The 24061-nt window shown below is 40.6% G+C and overlaps 1 protein-coding gene across 5 annotated transcripts in view; it reads left to right on the top strand.

Annotated features, from left to right (window-relative positions):
- The window catches only part of LOC117999556 (integrin alpha-X-like), a 63830-nt gene that overhangs the window by 13089 nt on the left and 26680 nt on the right, over positions 1 to 24061 (top strand). The window lies entirely within an intron of this gene.

Here is a 24061-nt window from a genome sequence, read left to right as displayed (position 1 = left end):
ACATTTTTTCATGTGTCTGTTAGTCATTTGTATGTCTTCTTTGGAGAAGTGTCTTTTAATGTCTTCTGCCCATTTTCTGACTTGATTATTTGTTTTTTGGGTGTTGAGTTTGAGAAGTTCTTCATAGATCTTGGATACCAGCCCTTTATCTGTAGTGTCATTTGCAAATATCTTCTCCCATTCTGTGGGTTGCCTCTTGGTTTTGTTGACTGTTTCCTTTGCTGTGCAGAAGCTTTTTATCTTGATGAAGTCCCAAAAATTCATTTTTGCTTTTGTTTCACTAGCCTTTGGAGATGTATCTTGAAAGAAGTTGCTGTGGGCAATGTCAAAGAGGTTACTGCCTATGTTCTCCTCTAGGATTTTGATGGATTCCTGTCTCACATTGGGGTCTTTCATACATTTTGAGTTTATCTTTGTGTATGGTGTTAGAGAATGGTCGAGTTTCATCCTTCTGCATGTGGCTGTCCAATTTTCCCAGCACCATTTATTGAAGAGACTGTCTTTTTCCCATTGCATATTTCTTCCTGCTTTGTCAAAGATTATTTGACCATAGACTTCAGGGTTCCTATCTGGTCTCTCTATTCTGTTCCATTGGTCTATATGTCTGTTTTTGTGCCAGTACCATGCTGCCTTGGTGATCACAGCTTTGTAATATAGCTTGAAATCGGGCAACGTGATGACCCCAGCTTTGTTTTTCTTTTTCAACATTTCCTTGGTGATTTGGGGTCTTTTCTGATTCCATACAAATTTTAGGATTGTTTGTTCCAGCACTTTGAAAAATGTGATTGGAATTTTGATCAGGATGGCATTGAAGCTATAGATTGCTCTGGGTAGCATAGACATTTTAACAGTGTTTATTCTTCTGATCCATGAGCATGGAATGTTTTTCCATCTTTTTGTGTCTTCTTCAATTTCTTTCATGAGTGTTCTGTAGTTCCTTGAGTATTGATCCTTTACCTCTTTGGTTAGGTTTATTTTGAGGTATCTCATGGTTTATGGTGCTATTGTAAATGGAATCGTTCTCTAATTTCTCTTTCTACAGTTGCATTGTTAGTGTATAAGAAAGCAACTGATTTCTGTGCATCGATTTTGTATCCTGCCACATTACTGAATTGCTGTATGAGTTCTAGTAATTTGGGAGTGAATTCTTTTGGGTTTTCCACATAAAGTATCATGTCATCTGCGAAAAGAGAGAGTTTGACTTCTTCTTTGCCAATTTGAATACCTTTTATTTCTTTTTGTTGTCTGATTGTTGTTGCTAGGACTTCTAGTACTATGTTGAACAATAGTGGCAAGAGTGGGCGTCCTTGACGTGTTCCTGATCTTAAGGGAAAGGCTCTCAGCTTTTCCCCATTGAGGATGATATTCACTGTGAGTTTTTCATGGATGGATTTTATGAACACAAGGAATGTTCCCTCTATGCCTATACTCTGAAGAGTTTTAATCAGGAAAGGATGCTGTGTTTTGTCAAATGCTTTTTCTGCATCAATTGAGAGGACCATATGGTTCTTCTCCCTCCTCTTATTAATGTGTTCTATCACATTGATTGATTTGTGAATGTTGAACCACCCTTGCACCCTGGGGATAAATCCCACTTGGTTGTGGTGGATGATCCTTTTAATGTATTGTTGGATCCTATTAGCTAGGATTTTGATGAGGATTTTGGAATCCATATTCATCAGGGATATCGGTCTGAAATTCTCCTTTTTGATGGGGTCTTTGCCTGGTTTGGGGATTAAGGTAATGCTGGCCTCATAGAATGAGTCTGGAAGCTTTCCCTCTGTTTCTATTTTTGAAACAGCTTCAGGAGAATAGGTATTATTTCTTCTTTGAATGTTTGGTAGAATTCCCCAGGGAATGCATCAGGCCCTGGACTCTTGTTTTTTGGGAGGTTTTTGATCACTGCTTCAATCTTGTTACTGGTTATTGGCCTATTCAGCTTGTCAATTTCTTCCTGTTTCAGTCTTGGCAGCTTATAGTTTTCCGGGAAGGCATCCATTTCTTCCAGGTTGCTCAGCTTATTGGCATATAGTTGTTGATGATAATTTCTAATAATTGTTTCTATTTCCTTGGTGTTAGTCACGATCTCTCCCATTTCATTCATAATTTTATTAATTTGGGTCCTTTCTCTTTCTTTTGGATAAGTCTGGCCAGTGGTTTATCGATCTTATTAATTCTTTCAAAGAACCAGCTTCTAGTTTTGTTGATCTGATCTACTGTGTTTCTGGTTTCTAATTCATTGATCTCTGCTCTAATCTCAATTATTTATCTTCTAATTTGTGGCTTAGGCATCGTTTGTTGCTTTTTCTCTAGTTCTTTAAGGTGTGGAGTCAGCTGGTGAATTCGGGATTTTTCTATTTTTTTGAGTGAGGCTTGGATGGCTATGTATTTCCCCCTTAGGACCACCTTTGCAGTATCCCATAGGTTTTGGACTGATGTGTTTTTGTTCTCATTGGTTTCCAAGAATTGTTTAAGTTCTTTGATTTCCTAGTTGACCCAAACATTCTTTTTTTTTTTTTTTTTTTTTAGAGATTTTATTTATTTGCGAGAGAGAGAATGAGAGACACAGAGCATGAGAGGGAGGAGGGTCAGAGGGAGAAGCAGACTCCCCGCCGAGCAGGGAGCCCAATGTGGGACTCGATCCCGGGACTCCAGGATCATGACCTGAGCCGAAGGCAGTCGCTTAACCAACTGAACCACCCAGGCACCCAGACCCAAACATTCTTGAGCAGAGTGGTCTTTAGCTTCCAAGTGTTTGAATTTCTGCCAATTTTTTTCTTGTGATTGAGTTCCAGTTTTAAAGTATTATGGTCTGAGAATATGCAGGTAATAATCTCAGTCTTTTGGTATCAGTTGAGACCTGATTTGTGACCCAGTATGTGGTCTATTCTGGAGAAAGTTACATGTGTGCTCTAGAAGAATGAGTATTCTGTTGTTTTAGGGTGCAGTGTTCTGTAAATATCTATCAGGTCCATCTGGTCCAGTGTGTCACTCAAAGCTCTTGTTTCTTTGTTGATTTTCTCCTTAGATGACCTGTCTATTGCTGAGGGTGGAGTATTGAGGTCTCCTACAATTAATGTATTGTTATCGATATGACTCTTTATTTTGGTTAACAGTTGGCTTATGTAGATGGCTGCTCCCATGTTGGGGGCATAGATATTTACAATTGTTAGATCTTCTTGTTGGATAGACCCTTTAAGAATGATATAGTGTCCTTCTGTGTCTCTAACTACAGACTTTAGTTTAATCTAATTTGTCTGATATAAGAATTGCTACCCCAGCTTTCTTTTGAGGTCCGCTGGCGTGGAAGATGGATCTCCATCCCTTCACTTTCAGTCTGGATGTATCTTTAGGTTCAAAATGAGTCTCTTGTAGACAGCATATGGATGGGTCCTGTCTTTTTATCCAGTCTGCTAGCCTGTGCCCTTTTTTTTTTTTAAAGGATACAGGATCTTTTTATTTTTTTATATTTTTTTAAAGATTTTTTTAATTTATTTGATAGAGAGAGACACAATGAGAGCGGGAACACAAGCAGGGGGAGTGGGAGAAGGAGAAGCAGGCTTCCCGCCGAGCATACCCTGTGCTGTTTTATGGGAGCGTTTAGGCCATTCACGTTGAGAGTGATTATTGAAAGATATGAATTAATTGTCATCATGTTGCCTGTGAAGATGTTGTTTTTATAGATTGTCCCTGTAAATTTCTCTTGTATATCATTCTTGGGGACTTTCTCCTTTTATAGAACTCCCTTAATATTCTTGCAGGGCTGGCTTAGTGGTCACATATTCTTTCAGGTTCTGCTGGTCTTGGAAGGTCTGCATGTCTCCATCCATTCTAAATGACAGCCTTGCCGGATAAAGTATTCTTGGCTGCATGTTCTTCTCATTTAGTACCCTGAATATGTCTTGCCAGCCCTTTCTGGCTTGTCAGGTTTCTGTGGATAGGTCTGACATTATTCTGATGTTCCTCCCTGTGTACATAAGGAATCTCTTCCCCCTAACTGCCCTTAAGATGGTTTCCTTGGTTCTAAGATTTGTGAGTTTTACTATTACATGCCAGGGTGTTGGCCTGTTTTCCTTGATCTTGGGAGGGGTCCTCTCTGCCTCTAGGATGGGAATGTTTGTTTCATTCCCCTGATTAGGGAAGTTCTCAGCTATGATTTGCTCAAATATATCTTCTAGTCCTCTGTCTCTCGCCACTCCCTCAGGGATCCCAATAATTCTGACATTGGAACGCTTCACGTTGCCACTTATTTATCTGATTCTATTTTCATGGATTCTGAGTTGTTTTTCCCTGGCCTTCTCTTTTCCCTTTTTTCTATTAAATGGTCTTCAAGGTCACTTATTCGTTCTTCTGCCTCGCTTACCCTAGCTGTTAGATTATCTAGATTAGATTGGATCTCATTGATAGCATTTTTAAGTTCTGTCAATTCAGCTTTCATCTCTGCCCTTAGAGACTCTATGTTGCCATTAATTGATCTCTCCATTCTAGCCATTGTCTTCACAATTGCTAGCCTGAATTCCATCTCTGACATCTTGGTTATATCTGAATCCATTTGTAAATCTGTGGCATAAATCATAATCTCTGAGTCTTTCCGACTTTGGGGGTTCCTCCTCCTAGTCATTCTGTTGAGGGGTGGTTGAGGGAATGTATAGAGTCCAAATTATTGACCAGAACCGAAGCAAGATGCACCTGTTTTCTAGGGACCTTAGGGTTCTGGCCTCTTGTTTTCCCAGTCTGTCTTCTGGGGGAGGGGCCTCTTGTGCTGTTTCTCAGGTAACCCTGTTTGGGCATATTTGCCCTGCCCCCTTTGGTGTGGGATGGGCTCAGTGAAAACCAGTTTTTTTGGGGCTTTTGTTCTCTGGAGGCTTTCCCTGGTGGCTTTCCTGTCTCTACTGAGAGTCACAGAAGAGACAGTTTCCAACCCTCTGCCTCAGAGCAGAGAGATCATAGTCTGTTCTTCAGTGAGCTCTCCAGGCCATACTATCTCCGTTTCTGCCCGTGCTGCTATAAACTGCAGCATCCTGGGTTGTGAGCCCCTCAGCAGCACTCCCAGTCCTCCCCTCAGGTTGGGGCATGTCTCTGCCCTTTGTGCTTCTAAAACCACCAGCCACCCCCAGTTCCCATGTGGCCTGGCCGCTCTCGGTTTCCTTCCGGGGAGCTGCTCTAAAGTCCTTTCCCCATTGCTACTGGTGTGCAAGTCTGTGCCCCATGCCCAGCGCGGGAGGCTATCGCTTACCTGCGGTGTAGGATCCCCATGGCCAGGCTCCCTCCCCCTTCCGTTTATCCTCCATATCTGCCCACAGAATCAGAGCTCCCTACTTCGTACCTCAAAACTAAATGCCTGCAATATTCTGTTTGTAGAGATCCAGATCTATCTTCTTACATCTCAGGCTGATTTCGTGGGTATTCAGAGTGGTCTGGTAGATATCCAGCTTAATTCCGGGGCCCAGTTGGAATAGGGTCCCCTACTTCTCTGCCATCTTTTCCAAGGTATTTCTTTCTGGGGAAGAAAACAGTGATGGCTGGTGATCAGCAGAAATTCTGTGCTGGGTTCAAAGCTCAGGCAGGTGCTGCCATTGCTTAGGAGCCTCTTGTAAGCCAAGAGGTCTGGGCTGGTCATGGTTGGATGGATATGGTCATGTTTCTAGGGCTTGCCTTGGCTCATACTGTGTTCAACTCTGGGTATTGCATTTTAGAGACACTGACTATCAGGAATGAGTTCTCACAAGCCTACTAATGTGAAGAGAGAGGGGACCTTGCCTTAAATTTCTTTGTATTCCACATCATGTCAGTATTCTTTTTTCTTTTTTTTTTTTTAAAGATTTTATTTATTTATTTGAGAGAGAGGATGAGAGAAGAGAGAGAGCACATGAGAGGGGGGAGGGTCAGAGGGAGAAGTAGACTCCCTGCTGAGCAGGGAGCCTGATGCGGGACTCGATCCCGGGACTCCAGGATCATGACCTGAGCTGCAGGCAGTTGCTCAACCAACTGAGCCACCCAGGCGCCCTCAGTATTCTTTTTTCTATTATGTTATGTTAGTCACCATACGGTACATCATTAGTTTTTGATGTAGTGTTCCGTGATTCATTGTTTGCGTGTAACACCCAGTGCTCCATGTAAAACATGCCCTCCTTAATACCCATCACCGGGCAATATTCCTTTTAAAGAAAGCATAACTTGACCTTCAAATATTTTAAAACACTCTTCTGTATAAGAAAGAGTTGAATTTATTGGTAACTCTAGACCAGGGTTTTGCATACTTTGGTAACCAAACCTAAGTCTTTATACCTGATGCACAGCAAAGCCAATCATTGAGACATTGAATATGAAGCAAGGAAACGGTTTATTAAAGAGCCAGCTAAACCAGGAGACAGGAAAGCCAACCTCAAATCTACCCCTCTAAGTGGGAGAGTCAGAGATTTTTAAGGCAAATAAAAAAGGGTCTGGTTATAGGGGAGAGGAGCTATATGACATCAGAATCAGATAAGGGAAATTAATAAGTAAGGGAGGGTTGATTTTGTTATCTATGCCTACTAGAAGCTTCTGTATGTGTTTTCATGCAATCCATAACCAGAAAATGGCATCCTTAACATGATCCAAGGGGTTTTAGGACCTTCTATGTCAAAAGTTCATCCACTGGACACTTGTGCATGCTCAGAGACAGTCAGTGGTCCTGACTGGTTTTGGTCATTTTCTTAGTGAAGCCATGAGTCTCTGCAAGACAACTAAATCAATATTCTGTTATCATGGTGTCAGGCAAGATTATTATTATTATTATTTTTTTTTAAGATTTTTATTTATTTACTGAGAGAGAGAGAGAAAGCATGAGAGGGAGGAGGGTCAGAGAGAGAAGCAGACCCCCTGCTGGGCAGGAAGCCCAATGTGGGACTCGATCCTGGGACTCCAGGAAGAGACTGTCTTTTTTCTGTTGGACATTCTTTCCTGCTTTGTCAAAGATTAGTTGACCATAGAGTTGAGGGTCCATTTCTGGGCTCTCTATTCTGTTCCATTGATCGATGTGTCTGTTTTTGTGTCAGTACCATGCTGTCTTGATGATGACAGCTTTGTAAGAGAGCTTGAAGTCCGGAATTGTGATGCCACCAGCTTTGCTTTTCTTTTTCAACATTCCTCTGGCTATTCGGGGTCTTTTCTGGTTCCATACAAATTTTAGGATTATTTGTTCCATTTCTTTGAAAAAAGTAGATGGTATTTTGATAGGGATTGCACTGAATGTGTAGATTGCTCTAGGTAGCATTGACATCTTCACCATATTTGTTCTTCCAATCCATGAGCATGGAACATTTTTCCATTTCTTTATGTCTTCCTCAATTTCTTTCATGAGTATTTTATAGTTTTCTTAGTACAGATCCTTTGCCTCTTTGGTTAGATTTATTCCTAGGTATCTTATGGTTTTGGGTGCAATTGTAAATGGGATCAACTCCTTAATTTCTCTTTCTTCTGTCTTGTTGTTGGTGTATAGGAATGCCACTGATTTCTGTGCATTGGTTTTATATCCTGCCACTTTACTGGATTCCTGTATGAGTTCTAGCAGTTTTGGGGTGGAGTCTTTTGGTTTTCCACATAAAGTATCATATCATCTGCAAAGAGTGAGAGTTTGACTTCTTCTTTGCTGATTAGGATGCCTTTGATTTCTTTTTGTTGTCTGATTGCTGTGGCTAGGACTTCTAATACTATGTTGAATAGCAGTGGTGATAGTGGATATCCCTGCCATGTTCCTGACCTTAGGGGAAAAGCCCTCAGTTGTTCCCCATTGAGAATGATATTCGCTGTGGGTTTTTCATAGATGGCTTTTATGATATTGAGGCATGTACCCTCTATCCCTATACTCTGAAGAGTTTTGATCAAGAAAGGATGCTGTACTTTGTCAAATGCTTTTTCTGCATCTACTGAGGGGATCATAGGTTCTTGTTCTTTCTTTTATTAATGTATTGTATCACACTGATTGATTTGCAGATGTTGAACCAATCTTGCAGCCCAGGGATAAATCCCACTTGGTCGTGGTGAATAATCCTTTTAATGTACTGTTGGATCCTATTGGCTAGTATTTTGGTGAGAATTTTTGCATCCATGTTCATCAAGGATATTGGTCTGTAATTCTCCTTTTTGATGGGGTCTTTGTCTGGTTTTGGGATCAAGGTAATGGTGGCCTCATAAAACGAGTTTGGAAGTTTTCCTTCCATTTCTATTTTTTGGAACAATTTCAGAAGAATAGATATTAATTCTTCTTGAAATGTTTGGTAGAATTCCCCTGGGAAGCCATCTGGCCCTGGGCTCTTGTTTCTTGGGAGATTTTTGATGACTGCTTCAATTTCCTTAGTGGTTATAGGTCTGTTCAGGTTTTCTATTTTTTCCTGGTTCAGTTTTGGTGGTTGATACATCTCTAGGAGTGCATCCATTTCTTCCAGGTTATCTAATTTGCTAGCATAGAGTTGCTCATAATATGTTCTTATAATTGTTTGTATTTCTTTGGGGTTGGTTGTGATCTCTCCTCTTTATTCATGATTTTATTTATTTGGGTCATTTTTCTTTTCTTTTTGTTAAGTCTGGCCAGGGGTTTATCAATCTTGTTAATTCTTTCAAAGAACCAGCTCCTTGTTTCGTTGATATGTTCTACTGCTCTTTTGGTTTCTATTTCATTGATTTCTGCTCTGATCTTTATTATTTCTCTTCTCCTGCTGGGTTTAGGCTTTATTTGCTGTTCTTTCTCCAGCTCCTTTAGGTGTAGGGTTCGGTTGTGTACTTGAGACCTTTCTTGTTTCTTGAGAAAGGCTTGTATTGCTATATACTTTCCTCTCAGGACTGCCTTTGCTGCATCCCAAAGATTTTGAGCAGTTGTATTTTCATTTTCATTGGTTTCCATGAATTTTTTAAATTCTTTAATTTCCTGGTTGACCCATTCATTCTTTAGTAGGATGCTCATTAGTCTCTATGTATTTGAGTTCTTTCCGACTTTCCTCTTGTGATTGAGTTCTAGTTTCAAAGCATTGTGGTCTGAAAATGTGCAGGGAATGATCCCAATCTTTTGGTACCAGTTGAGACCTGATTTGTGTTCTAGGATGTGATCTATTGTGGAGAATGTTCCATGGGCACTAGAGAAGAATGTGTATTCTGCTGCTTTGGGATGGAATGTTTTGAATATATCTGTGAAGTCCATTTGGTCCAGTGTGTCATTCAAAGTCTTTATTTCCTTGTTGATCTTTTGCTTAGATGATCTGTCCATTTCAGTGACAGGGGTGTAAAAGTCCCCCACTATTATTGTATTGTTGTTGATGTGTTTCTTTGTTTTTGTTATTAATTGGCTTATATAATTGGCTGCTCCCATGGTAGGGGCATAGATATTTACAACTGTTAGATCTTCTTGTTGGATAGACCCTTTAAGTAGGATATAGTGTCCTTCCTCATCTCTTATTACAGTCTTTGGTTTAAAATCTAATTTGTCTGATATAAGGATTGCCACCCCAGCTTTCTTTTGTTGTGCATTAGCATGGTAAATGGTTTTCTACCCCCTCACTTTCAATCTGGGGGTGCCTTTGGGTCTAAAATGAGTCTCTTGCAGACAGCACATCGATGGGTCTTGTTTTTTATCCGATCTGATAGCCTGTGACTTTTGATTGGGGCATTTAGCCCATTTATATTCAGGGTAACTATTGAAAGATAGGAATTTAGTGCCATTGTATTGTCTGTAAGGTGACTGTTACTGTATATTGTCTGTATTCTTTTCTGATCTATGTTACTTTTAGGCTCTCTCTTTGCTTAGAAGACCCCTTTCAATATTTCTTGTAGGGCTGGTTTCGTGTTTGCAAGTTCCTTTAGTTTTTGTTTGTCCTGGAAGCTTTTTATCTTTCCTTCTATTTTCAATGACAGCCTAGCTGGATATAGTATTCTTGGCTGCATATTTTTCTCATTTAGTGCTCTGAATATATCATACCAGTCCTTTCTGGCCTGCCAGGTCTCTGTGGATAGGTCTGTTGCCAATCTAATGTTTCTACCATTGTAGGTTACAGATCTCTTCTCCTGAGCTGCTTTCAGGATTTTCTCTTTGTCTCTGAGACTGATAAGTTTTACTATTAGATGTCAGGGTGTTGACCTATTTTTGTTGATTTTTTGGGAGGTTCTCTGTGCCTCCTAGATTTTGATGCCTGTTTCCTTCCCCAAATTATGGAAGTTCTCTGCTATAATTTGCTCCAATATACCTTCTACCCCTCTCTCTTTCTTCTTCTGGGATCCCAATTATTCTAATGTTTTTTCGTCTTATGGTCTCACTTATCTCTCGAATTCTGCCCTCGTGATCCGGTAGTTGTTTATCTCTCTTTTTGTCAGCTTCTTTATTTTCCATCATTTGGTCTTCTATATCACTAATTCTCTCTTCTGCCTCATCCTAGCAGTTGAGCCTCCATTTTTGATTGCCCCTCATTAATAGCCTTTTTGATTTTGATTGGTTAGATATTAGTTCTTTTGTTTCTCCAGAAAGGGTTTCTCTAATATTTTCCATGCTTTTTTCAAGCCCAGCTAGTATCTTTAAAATCGCCATTCTGAACTCTAGTTCTGACATCTTACTAATGTCTGTTTTGATAGGTCCCTGGCAGTTGGTACTGCCTCTTGTACTTTTTTTTGAGGTGATTTTTTTCGTCTTGTCATTTTGTCCAGAGAAGAATAGAGGAATGAGAGAACGAAACGCTAACACGGTAAAAACGACCCCAGAAAAACATACACTAAAGAAATCAGAAGATACCTGAAACCGGGGGAAAAGAAAGGGAAAGAATGAAAAAAGAAAAAAAAAAAAAAAAAAAAAAAGGAAAAGAAAAGGATAAAAACAAAAAAACCAACCAAACAAACAAACAAAACAGAATATGATCAAATATGATCAGGCAGGTGCATAGATCAGTGCCACACACTAGATTTTCGGTGTATTTTGGTGTGTTAGAAGAAAGTGCCTCTCAAAATATTAAAGAAAGAAAAACTTACATAAGTACAAAAATAAGGATAAATATGATGAATGGATGGAATATGACTGTAAAGATAAAAATGATAAAAGATTTTATTAAAGGAGTTGATAAGAAGTAGGTGGAAAAAAAAAAGAAGAGGATTTAAATAAAAAAAAGAGAGAATGTGATCAGGCAGGAGACTAGAACAAAGCCATACACTCGAGATTTAGGGTATATTTTAGTATGTTAGAAGAAACTCTATCCCAAAATTTTATTTATTTATTATTTTTTAAAAAGATTTTATTTATTTATTTGACAGAGAGAGGGAACACAAGCAGGGGGAGTGGGAGAGGGAGATGCAGGCTTCCCACAGAGCAGGGAGCCTGATGCGGGGCTCGATCCCAGGACCCTGGGATCATGACCTGAGCCAAAGGCAGACGCTTAACGACTGAGCCCCCCAGGTGCCCCTCTATCCCAAAGTTTTTTTAAAAATTTTATTATGTTACGCTAGTCACCATACAATACATCATTAGTTTTTGATGTGGTGATCCACAATCCATTGTTTTCGTATAACACCCAGTGCTCCATGCAGTACGTGCCCTCCTTAATACCCATCACCAGATGACCAATCACCCCTTCCCCCTCCCCTCTAAAACCCTGTTTGTTTCTCAGAGTCCATAGTGTCTCATGGTTCATCTCTCCCTCTAATTCACCCCCCCCATTTTCCCCTTCCTTCTAGTGTCCTCCATGCTATTCCTTATGTTCCACAAATAAGTGAAACCATATGATAATTTTCTTTCTCTGCTTGACTTATTTCACTTAGCATAAATCTCCTCCAGTCCCATCCATGTTGATGTAAAAGTTGGGTATTCATCCTTTCTGATGGCTGAGTAATATTCTATTGTATATATGGACCACATCTTTATCCATTCATCTGTTGAAGGGCATCTCGGCTGTTTCCACAGTTTGGCTATTGTGGACATTGCTACTATGAACATTGGGGTGCATGTGGCCCTTCTTTTCACTACATCTGTGTCTTTGGGGTAAATACCCAGGAGTGCAATTGCTGGGTCATAGCGTAGCTCTATTTTTAACTTTTTGAGGCACCTCCACACTGTTTTCCAAAGTGGCTGTACCAACTTGCATTCCCACCAACAGTGTAAGAGGGTTCCCCTTTCTGCACAACCTCTCCAACATTTGTTGTTTCTTTCCCTGTCCATTTTTGCCATTCTAACTGGTGTAAGGTGGTATCTCAATGTGGTTTTGATTTGAATTTCCCTGATGGCTAATGATGATGAGCATTTTTTCATGCATCTCTTAGCCATTTGTATGTCTTCTTCAGAGAAGTGTCTTTTCATATCTTCTGCCCACTTTTGGACTTGATTATTTGTTTTTTGGGTGTTGAGTTTGAGAAGTTCTTTATAGATCTTGGATACGAGCCCTTTATCTGTAGTGTCATTTGCAAATATCTTCTCCCATTCTGTGGTTGCCTCTTTGTTTTGTTGACCATTTCCTTTGCTGTGCAGAAGCTTTTTATCTTGATGAAGTCGCAAAAGTTCATTTTTGCTTTTGTTTCACTAGCTTTTGGAGATGTATCTTGAAAGAAGTTGCCGTGGGTGATGTCAAAGAGGTTACTGCCCATGTTCTCCTCTAGGATTTTGATGAATTCCTGCCTCACATTGAGGTCTTTCATCCATTTTGAGTTTATCTTTGTGTATGGTGTTAATGAATGGTCGAGTTTCATTCTTCTGCATGTGGCTGTCCAATTTTCCCAGCACCATTTATTGAAGAGACTGTCTTTTTTCCATTGCATATTTCTTCCTGCTTTGTCAAAGATTATTTGACCATAGAGTTGAGGTTCCATATCTGGGTTCTCTATTCTGTTCCATTGGTCTATATGTCTGTATTTGTGCCAGTATCATGCTGTCTTGGTGATCACAGCTTTGTAATATAGTTTGAAATCAGGCAACTTGAGGCCCCCAGCTTTGTTTTTCTTTTTCAACATTTCCTTGGCGATTTGGGGTCTTTTCTGATTCCATACAAATTTTAGGATTGTTTGTTACAGCACTTTGAAAAATGTGATTGGAATTTTGATCAGGATGGCATTGAAGGTAAAGGTTGCTCTGGGTAGCATAGGCATTTTAATAATGTTTATTCTTCCGATCCATGAGCATGGAATATTTTTCCATCTTTTTGTGTCTTCTTTAATTTCTTTCATGAGTGTTCTGTAGTTCCTAGAGTATCAATCCTTTACCTCTTTGGTTAGGTTTATTTCGAGGTATCTTATGGCTTTTGGTGCCATTGTAATTGGAATCGTTTCTCTAATTTCTCTTTCTACAGTTGCGTTGTTAGTGTATAAGAAAGGAACTGATTTCTGTGCATTGATTTTGTATCCTGCCACATTACTGAATTGCTGTATGAGTTCTAGTAATTTGGGGGTGGAGTCTTTTAGGTTTTCCACATAAAGTATCATGTCGTCTGTGAAAAGAGAGAGTTTGACTTCTTCTTTGCCAATTTGAATACCTTTTATTTCTTTTTGTTGTCTGATTGCTGTTGCTAAGACTTCTAGTACTATGTTGAACAATAGTGGTGAGAGTGAGCATCCTTGACGTGTTCCTGATCTTAAGGGAAAGGCTCTCAGCTTTTCCCCATTGAGGATGATATTCACTGTGGGTTTTTCATAGATGGATTTTATGAACTTGAGGAATGTTCCCTCTATCCCTATATTCTGAAGAGTTTTAATCAGGAAAGGATGCTGTGTTTTGTCAAGTGCTTTTTCTGCATTAATTGAGAGGACCATATGGTTCTTCTCTATCCTCTTATTAATGTGTTCTATCACATTGATTGATTTGCGAATGTTGAACATTGCAACATTGTGAATTTTGCATGCCGGGGATAGATCCCACTTGGTCATGGTGGACGATCCTTTTAATGTATTGTTGGATCGTGTTAGCTAGGATTTTGTTGAAGATTTTGGAATCCATATTCATCAGGGATATCGGTCTGAAATTCTCCTTTTTTGATGGGGTCTTTGCCTGGTTTGGGGATTAAGGTAATGCTGCCTCATAAAATGAGTCTGGAAGCTTTCCTTCTGTTTCTATTTTTTGAAACAGCTTCAGTAGAATAGGTATTATTTCTTCTCTGAATGTTTGGTAGAATTCCCCAGGGAATCCATCAGGCCCTGGACTCTTGTTTTTTGGGAGGTTTTTGGTCACTGCTTCAATCTCGTTACTGGTTATTGGCCTATTCAGGTTGACAATTTCTTCCTGTTTCAGTCTTGGCAGCTTATGGGTTTCCAGGAAGGCCTCCATTTCATCCAGATTGCTCAGTTTATTGGCATATAGTTTTTTATAATAATTTCTTTCTTTTTTTAAAAGATTTTATTTATTTATTTGACAGAGAGAGACAGAGTTAGCAAGAGCAGGAACACAAGTGTGGGAGTGGGAGAGGGAGAAGCAGGCTTCCTGCCGAGCAGGGAGCCCAATGCGGGGCTGATCCCAGAACCCTGGGGTCATGACCTGAGCCAAAGGTAGACACTTAATGACTGAGCCACCCAGGCGCCCCATAGTTTTTGATAATAATTTCTAAGAATTGTTTCTGTTTCCTTGGTGTTAGTCGTGATCTCTCCTCTTTCATTCATAATTTTATTCATTCGGGTCCGTGCTCTTTTCTTTTGGATAAGTCTGGCCAGTGGTTTATCGATCTTATTAATTCTTTCAAAGAACCAACTTCTAGTTTCGTTGATCTGATCTACTGTGTTTCTGATTTCTAATTCATTGATATCTGCTCTAATCTTAATTGTTTCTCTTCTAATGCATGGCTAGGCATTGTTTTTGCTTTTTCTCTAGTTCTTTAAGGTGTAGAATTGGTTGGTGAATCTGGGATTTTTCTATTTTTCTGAGTGAGGCTTGGATGGCTATGTATTTCCCCCTTAGGACCACCTTTGCAGTATCCCATAGGTTTTGGACCGATGTGTTTTCGTTCTCATTGATTTCAATGAATTGTTTAAGTTATTCTTTGATTTCCTGGTTGACCGAAACATTCTTGAGCAGAGTGGTCTTTAGCTTCCAAGTGTTTGAATTCCTTCCAAATTTTTTCTTGTGATTGAGTTCCAGTTTTAAAGCATTATGGTCTGACAATAGGCAGGGAATAATCTCAGTCTTTTGGTATCGGTTGAGACCTGATTTGTGACCCAGTATGTGGTCTATTCTGGAGAAAGTTGCATGTGTGCTCAAGAAGAATGAGTATTCTGTTGTTTTAGGGTGGAATGTTCTGTAAATATCTATCAGGTCCATCTGGTCCAATGTATCATTCAAAGCTCTTGTTTCCTTGTTGATTTTCTGCTTAGATGATCTGTCCATTGCTGAGAGTAGAGTATTTAGGTCTCCTACAATTAATGTATTGTTATTGATGTGACTCTTTATTTTGGTTAACAGTTGGCTTATGTAGTTGGCTGCTCCCACATTGGGGACATAGATATTTACAATTGTTAGATCTTCTTGTTGGATAGACCCTTTAAGAATGATATAGTGTCCTTCTGTGTCTCTAATTACACACTTTAGTTTAAATCTAATTTGTTTGATATAAGAATTGCTACCCCAGCTTTCTTTTGAGGTCTGCTGGCGTGGAAGATGGATCTCCATCCCTTCACTTTCAGTCTGGATGTATCTTTAGGTTCAAAATGAGTCTCTTGTAGAGAGCATATGGATGGGTCCTGTCTTTTTATCCAATCTGCTACCCTGTGCCATTTTATGGGAGTGTTTAGGCCATTCACGTTGAGAGTGATTATTGAAAGATATGAATTAATTGTCATCATGTTGCCTGTGAAGACGTTGTTTTTATAGATTGTCCTTGTAAATTTCTGTTGTATATCACTCTTGGGGTCTTTCTCCTTTTATAGAACCCCCCTTAATATTTCTTGCAGAGCCGGCTTAGTGGTCACATATTCTTTCAGCTTCTGCCGGTCTTCTGCATCTCTCCATCCATTCTAAATGAAAGCCTTGCCGAATAAAGTATTCTTGGCTGCATATTCTTCTCCTTTAGTACCCTGAATATGTCTTGGCAGGCCTTTCTGGCTTGCCAGTTCTCTGGATAGGTCTGACGTTATTCTGATGTTCCTCACTCTGTACGTAAGGAATCTCTTCCCCCAACTGCCCTTAAGATGGTTTCCTTGGTTCTAAGATTTGCAAGTATTACTATTACATGCCAGGGTATTGGCCTGTTTGCCTTGATCTTGGGAGGGGTCCTCTCTACCTCTAGGATGCGAATGTTTGTTTCATTCCCCAGATTAGGGAAGTTCTCAGCTACGATTTGCTCAAATACATCTTCTAGTCCTCTCTCTCTCTCCACTCCCTCTGGGATTCCAATTATTCTGACATTGGAACACTTCATGGTGTCACTTATTTCTCTGATTCTATTTTCATGGATTCTGAGTTGTTTTCCCCCAGCCTCCTCTTTTCCCTTTTTATCTATTATATTGTCTTCCAGGTCGCTTATTCATTCTTCTGCCTCACTTACCCTAGCTGTCAGATTATCTAGATTGGATTGGATCTCATTGATAGCATTTTTAAGTTCTGCCAATTCAGCTTTCATATCTGCCCTTAGAGACTCTATGTTGCCATTAATTGATTTCTCTATTCTAGCCATTGTCGTCACAATTGCTAGCCTGAATTCCATCTCCTACATCTTGGTTATATCTGCATCCATTTGCAAATCTGAAGCATAAGTCATAATCTCTGAGTGTTTTCTATTTTGGGGCTCCTCCTCCTAGTCATTCTGTTGATGGGTGTTTGAGGGAATGTATAGAGTCCAAATTATTTACCAGAACCCAAGCAAGATGCACCTGTTTTCTTGGGACCTTAGGGTTGCTGGCCTCTTGTTTTCCCAGTCTGTCTTCTGGGGGAGGGGCCTCTTGCGCTGTTACTCAGGCAACTCTGTTCGGGCGGAGTTGCCCTGCCCCCCTGTGGCGGGGGATGGGCTCAGCGGGAATCAGTTTTTGGGGCTTTTGTTCTCTGGCAGTTTTCCCTGTCAGCTTTCCGCGTCTCTTCCATGAATCAGAGCAGAAGAGACCGTTTCCAACCCTCTGCCTCAGAGCAGAGAGACTGCAGTCTGTTCTTCAGTGAGCTCTCCAGGCCACACTATCTCCATTTCTGCCCGTGCTGCTATAAACTGCAGCGTCCTGGGTTGTGCGTCCCTCCGAAGCGCTCCCAGTCCTGCCTCCAGGTCCTGACGTCTCTGTCCTTTGTGCTTCTAAAACCGCCAGCCGCCCCCAGTTCGAGGCATGATCTCGCCGCTGAGGCTTTCCGCCCCGGGGGGCTGCCCTAAAGTCCTTTCCTTGCTGCTACCAGTCTGTGAGTCTGTGCTCCGTCCCCAGCGTGTGAGGCTGTCACTCACCAGCGGTGCAGGATCCCCACTGCCAGGCACCCTCCCGCTGCCGTTTATCCTCCGATATGTGCCCGCGGAATCACGGCTCCCCACTTCCTACCTCAAAATCAACCGCCTGCGATATTCTGTTTGTAGAGATCCAGATCTTCTTACATCTCAGGCTGGTTTCATGGGTGCTCAGAGTGGTCTGGTAGATATCCAGCTCAATTCCAGGGACCAGTTGAAATAGGGTCCCCTACTCCTCCACCATCTTTCCCCTCTCTCCTGTATCCCAAAATTTTAAAGAGAGAACAACTTATATATATATATGCCAAAAATAAGGTTAACTACTATGAAGGGATAGAATAGGACTCTAAAAATGAAAAATAAAAAAGATTTTTTAAAAAACGGATTGATAAGATGTTGGTTGAAAAAGGGAAAAAGTAAATTTCAAAAAAAAGAAAAAGAAAAAAAGGAAAATTTAAAAAATTAACTTTGAAAGACTAAAGAATCAGGGGAGAAAAAGCCATGAATTCTTTGTGCTGTATTCTCCTAGCCCTGGAGTTCTGCCATTCTCATTGATCGGTAAACTCGGTCTTGGCTGGCTGTTCTTGCTGATCTTCTGGGGGAGGGGCCTGTTGCCGTGGTTCTCAAATGTCTTTGCCGGAGGTGGAATTGCCCTGCCCTTGCTGGGCCCGGGTTAAGTAATCTGCTTGGGTTTGCTCTCAGGAGCTTTTGTTCCCTGCAAGCTTTCTGTACAGCTTTGGAGGACGAGAGTGAAAATGGCAGCCTCCCAATCTCTGCCCCAGAGGAGCTGAGAACTTGGGGCCCTCAATCCTCAGTGACCCCCCCAGAGAAAAGCAGTCAATCACTCCTGTCTCCCTGGCCTCTGGCTGCACTCCGTGCTCACCCAGCCTGTGACTGACCATTTCTATCTCTGGCTCATAACCCCGTGTAGAGTCTCCAAACCCAGCAGATTCCTGTGGTGTGCTCCTGTGCAGCTCCTCCCAGGGGAGGAAGGGGTGTCTCCCCGGATCTGCCGCTTGTTGGGTCCCTGCTGGAAGAGCAGTGGCCCGACTGTGCCGCAGATCACAGTTTATGGCAACCCCAAGCTGAGAGCCCACTCCTCAGCTCCTGCAGCCAGCTTCCCCGCTCTGATACCTGGGAGCTCTGCCACACTCAGCCACCCCCGGTCTTTCTGTGACCCCGAGGGTCCTGAGACCACACTGTCCCAGCGAGGGTTCCACCCCCCACTTAGCCACTGGAGCAACGTCCCCCAGCAGAGCCGACTTCTAAAATTTCCAATTTTGTGCTCTGCTGCTCTATCACTTGCCAGTAGCGGTTGACAGAGGCCCCCTCCCCCGCTGTCTATCTTCCCTAATATTGCCTCAGATTCACTTCTCTGGACGTCCTACCTTCCAGAAAGTGTTTGCTTTTCTGTTCAGAGAGTTGCTGCTATTCTTTTCCTCGATCTCCTGTTGAGTTCGTAGGTGTTCAGAATGGTTTAGTCCCTATCTAGCTGAATTCCTGGGGCCAGACGAAATTTAGGTCTCCTACTCCTCTGCCATCTTGTTCCAAATCCTCCCCACTGTCTTTTGATCATTCCTCATTATTGAGGGAATTGGGAAGATGACTGCTCTAGCTAATTCCTGCTGAAATAGTATGGAGATCAGGTTAGATGAATGGAAACTTTTTGTACTCATTTGGAAATATTCCTTTGTTCCAGTTTGTAAGCCAACATTCTGCATTACCATTTTTGTACTTTTTTTTTGGTTTTTGTTTTTGTTCAACATTTTATACCACATTTTGTGATTAAGTAGCAAAGTTAGGAATATGGATATTCCAAATATGAGCAGTCCTAGGAAAATTGACTTAATTTCTTGGAGGATTCAAGAAAATAACCCTGAAAACCAGTCAAAATCTGAATCTTTGACTTCAGGGGACATTTATTGTAACACATATCTCATTTTCTTATTTTGTGAAGACAAACTTCAATTTCTGAGGAAATATTAATATATGGCTGCAGGATGAATTAGCTTCTACACAAACACCCTGCTCTGCTAAAATATAATCTAAAGCAATTATATTATCTGAAACTATTCTGGCCAAAGAGTCTAAGACCTTTTGTTGGGCTGCTTGGCGTGGGCAGTTTCATTTGCTATAATTCCTAAAGTTATTGAAAAAATTTTAACTGTATGTTCACATGATGCCATCCCCCACCATGGCAGTAATGTTCTCGCAAACATGTACCAAATTCCATCTTCTTGATTTCTGGGAAGATAATCATAATATTTTGTGATTTCTCTTTAACCTGTAGAATAGTTGAGAGTATTGGTCCAATGGCTGATTTTATTAGAATTATATATGAAAAAAAGGGATGATCAAACATCCTAAATGACAAGTACCTTCCATGTTCCGGGCATTTAATAATTCATATCACCAAGGGAAGTGTTGATATCCACAGACAAAAATATAACATGGGGGTTCACATAGCACTCCTCTTAATTTATAGGGGTTAATACTTTCACTTTGAAGATCATTGAAAGTATCATTTGAAACCAAGAAGAATATAGTTAAGTTTGGTGTAATTGGTAAGAGGTTATCCAGGAAGGAGTGTGGGGGCCTCATGTGGTCAAGTTCTTTTAGTTTGCAGTATTGTACAGAGAAGAGCAGGACAAGATGAGTGACTTTTGTTAAAATAGCATATTTCCCAAAAATCTCTGAAAGGTGGTGAAAGGAAAAAGGGTCATTTAAGTTTACAAGAGGTGAAATTATTAACTGTTATGATTATATTGTAAACATAAGAATTACAAGCTTCTTGGGGTGGATTCCAATCACTGAGATCCATGTTTTGGGATAGCTAGGTGAAAACAAGGATGGGAGCAGTGAGGGAGGCTGGCTTGATTAACCTGACTAGAAGCTAATGGAATGCATCAATTTAGATGTATTGAAAAATTAGGAACAAGAGAAAAGTTGGTTACAGACATTACTATTTGGTCACTGCCATTGTAGACTGAATGGGGTGTAGGGTGACATATCCAACAGCAAGAAAGATTGCCAGCCTTGGCTAATGTTTGAGAAATCCTAATCATAGAATTATCTTTCCAAGCTTGAGAGGTTATAACCAATAGGAAAATGCAAACAGAAAAAGTAATAACATTCATAGTGTATAAACTATTAATAGGTCATAGGTTATTTGTTACTTTTGTTTTCTTCAGACCAGCTCTCCTAAATAGCAGTTTCAGGTTGTCACAGGTTAGCTGGTCCAAGCAGCGTTCTTTCCCATGTTCTTCTTGCTGAAAGGGCATAGAAAACCTGTGGATTCTTGTGGAACAAGCTTAATTTGAGTGTGATAAATCTATGGCTTAATTCCCTTCAGTTTCACTGAAGAATGGTGGTCAACAGCACCTAATAAGGTCCTGTCCACTGAGGTTGGAGTTGGTCCTCCAGGTCTTCAGGATTCAAGTAGTATAAGAGTACATCTGTGGACTGCATCAACCTGCTAGATGCAAACTTATGTATAGCACTTAGACTATTTCCCCAAAATTGAATGTACCTGATAGTATCCAATTCCCTAACATGAGCCCCATTAGTAACTCTAAGCCATGAAAAGAATGTAGAAAGTGTCCTTCATAAAACATTTCATAGGTGATGAAACCAAGCCCAATTTTAGGGGCTACTCTTACCTGAAGTGGGACAATTGGCCAGAATTTTTCCCAAGTTAAATTGTTTTGATAGCTTCTGAAAACTCTGAATGGCATGAAAAACCATTCTTGTAAACTTGTCTACAAATTCTAGCAAATATTGAAAATTATCTGTTGTTTTTGGCATCATGGAAAAGTCTTTCTACCAGTCTTCTCCAGGTTTGGTGCCTGTAACTTATATACCTTTTAGGACTGGTGGAAGTTCAGCCCTAGGATTGTTTTGCAGCACAAATGTCACATTTTTGGACCATATTTTAAATAGTTCTTTGAATATTTGGATCCATAATATATTTTTGGATCCACTGAAGAGCAGCATTTTGCCCAGAATGGGTGCTTTGGTGAATATCACTAATTATCCCCTCCATAAGATGTCCTAGGATAAAGATTATTCCTTATTCATTATATTTCCACCCAGTTTCAGTGCCAGCATTATGTCCAAATATCCATCCCTTAGCTCTTCTTAAGTCTTCAGAGGAATATGAGGGTTGATATGTTGTTAAGTCTATGTCTGGTACTAAAGCCATTATAGAGGGTTTTGGAGTCTTCATCTGGGCTGCCAATTTGGCAGTTTGATCTGCCTGATTGTTCCCTTGGGCAATCAATCCAATTTCTGGTGTCCCCAGCAGTGGACAATAGCTACCTCCTTGAGTTCCAAAACAGCTTCTAGTACTTCTAAAATCTCTTTGGCCTGTTTAATTTCCCTATTTCCTGAAGTTAACAACCCTCCTTCCTTCCAAATGGCTCCATGTGCATGGACTGCCAAAAAGGTATATTTAGAATCAGTAAAAACAGTCACATCTTGTCCTTATCTAAATGGAGGCTCTTATGAGAGCTATGGTTTCAGCTTTCTGAGTGGAGATTCCCGGTGGGAGGGCTTCTACTTCTAATGTTTGCTGATGGGTCACCACTGCGTACCCAGTTCTTTATTGTCCTTGATCCATACTGCACTGTTCCCGTCTATGGACATCTCAAGGTCATGATTTTCTAATGGCAGATCCATCGAATCAGGCTGGAATAAACTTGTTTAATTATCTGTATACAGTCATGTGTTGGTGGGGAGCAAGGTGGCTGGGTTCAAGATGGAGACTACTCTTTTTTTTTTATTCATTCAATTAGCCAAGGGATAGTACATCATTAGTTTTTAAATTTATTTAATTTTTAATTTATTTAATTTTATTAAAAAAATTTTTTTTATTATGTTAGTCATCATATAATACATCATTAGTTTTTGATGTGATACATGATTCATTGTTTTTGTATAACACCCAGAGCTCCATGCAGTATGTGCCCTCCTTAATACCCATCACTGGCTTAGTTTTTGATATAATGTTCAATGATTCATTAGTTGAGACCACTTTCAAAGTAACTTTGGGATTGTCTGATACGACATTCTATTTGCCTAATATTCTAGAGGTGAGCCAGTAGCCACCCTTTTGTTCCAGTAGGGGGAGACATTATGTGGCGTATGCAGTGTGGTAGGTGGCCCCAAAGCAGATTTTTCTACTTCTTGTAATTGATGACAAGCGGCTGTTATTGTTCTCAGACAATTAGCTATTAGATCTAATTATTTTGAAAAATAGGCAATAGGTCTTTTTATGTTGTCCAGATTTTGAGTTAGTACTCCCCAAACTGATCCCCTGCCTCTCATGGACAAAGAAATCAAAGGACTTTCTGTTATCTGGAAGGCCTGAAGCAGGAGCTGTGAGTAGCTTTTCTTTAATAACTTGGAATGCCTTATGGCATTCTCTAGTCCATTCAAGAGGCTCATTGTTTCCTCCTTTAAGGATTTCATAGAGGGGTTTAGTGATGGGTCCAAAATCAGGAATCCAGATATGGCAAAATCTAGCCATACCTAGGAATCTATGCAACTGTCTTTTAGTAGTGAGCACTGTGACCCCTCACTAATGTTCCCTCCTGTTGGGAGCAGGTTCCTTTGTCTCTGTGACAGTTCGAAGCCCAGATATTTAACTGATATTTGAGAGATTTGGGCCTTTCTCTGAGACTTTATGGCCTTACTTATCCAGAAAGTTTAGGGTCAAAATCACATTTTGGTCTGAGGCTTCTCTAGTCTCGCTGGCAACCAACCTAACAACAAGGGTTCCTCCTTATAATTGGAGGTGTCTTAAGTCCGTGATTAAGACTTTCCCCCAAATGACGAGGGAGTTCTTAAAGCCTTGGGGAAGGACCATCCAGCAATATTGCTGCTTATTCTTAGTCTCAGGGTCTTCCCAAATGCAAACAGTTTCTGGGAGTCTGAACTGAGAGGGATGCAAAAGAACGTGTCTTTTAAATCCAAGAGCAGTAAACTATTGAAACTCCCCAGACAAGATTGTTAAGAGAGTATATAGATTAGTTACCACCAGGTGGATATCTTCTACAATTTGGTTTATGGCCCTTAAATCTGAACAGGTAAAATAGGGGTATTGTATGGGGATTGGCAGAGGTGGATGAGGCCAAATTCTAAGACAAAGGGCTGAATTCCTCTTTTAGTTTGTTCTTTAATGTCTGAGGTTTGGAATCTTAACCCCATCACAAAACTTAACATTTACAAGTGTCCCTGATTTTGCTCGTTCTGGCTTCCCATCTGCCCAAACATCTGATCTTAACCTCTCAGATGATTTCTTTTTTTTTTTTTTTAAAGATTTTATTTATTTATTTGAGAGAGAGAGAATGAGAGACAGAGAGCATGAGAGGGAGGAGGGTCAGAGGGAGAAGCAGACTCTCTGCTGAGCAGGGAGCCCGATGCGGGACTCGATCCTGGGACTCCAGGATCATGACCTGAGCTGAAGGCAGTCGCTTAACCAACTGAGCCACCCAGGCGCCCTCTCTCAGATGATTTCTTCAGGGAGCTCTAATAGAGCTTCTTTACCTTGATGTAGAAGCAATGCTTGAAAGGCATAAGCTTGCTCTGGTGGTACCTTTATATCCAGTGTCCAGGTGCAAAACTGACTTCAGCATTCGGTTTAGTTAACAGATCACATCCCAGTAAAGGGATGGGACATTTAGGCATATTCTGAAAGCTGTGTTTAAGGTGAGTTTGTACCATTT

This window comes from Mirounga leonina, unplaced genomic scaffold (genome assembly GCF_011800145.1).
Source record: "Mirounga leonina isolate KUSES-001 unplaced genomic scaffold, KU_Mleo_1.0 Mir_454, whole genome shotgun sequence".
Taxonomy (NCBI): domain Eukaryota; kingdom Metazoa; phylum Chordata; class Mammalia; order Carnivora; family Phocidae; genus Mirounga; species Mirounga leonina.
Note: the sequence above shows the minus strand (reverse complement) of the source record. Positions and strands in the feature narration are given on the sequence as shown.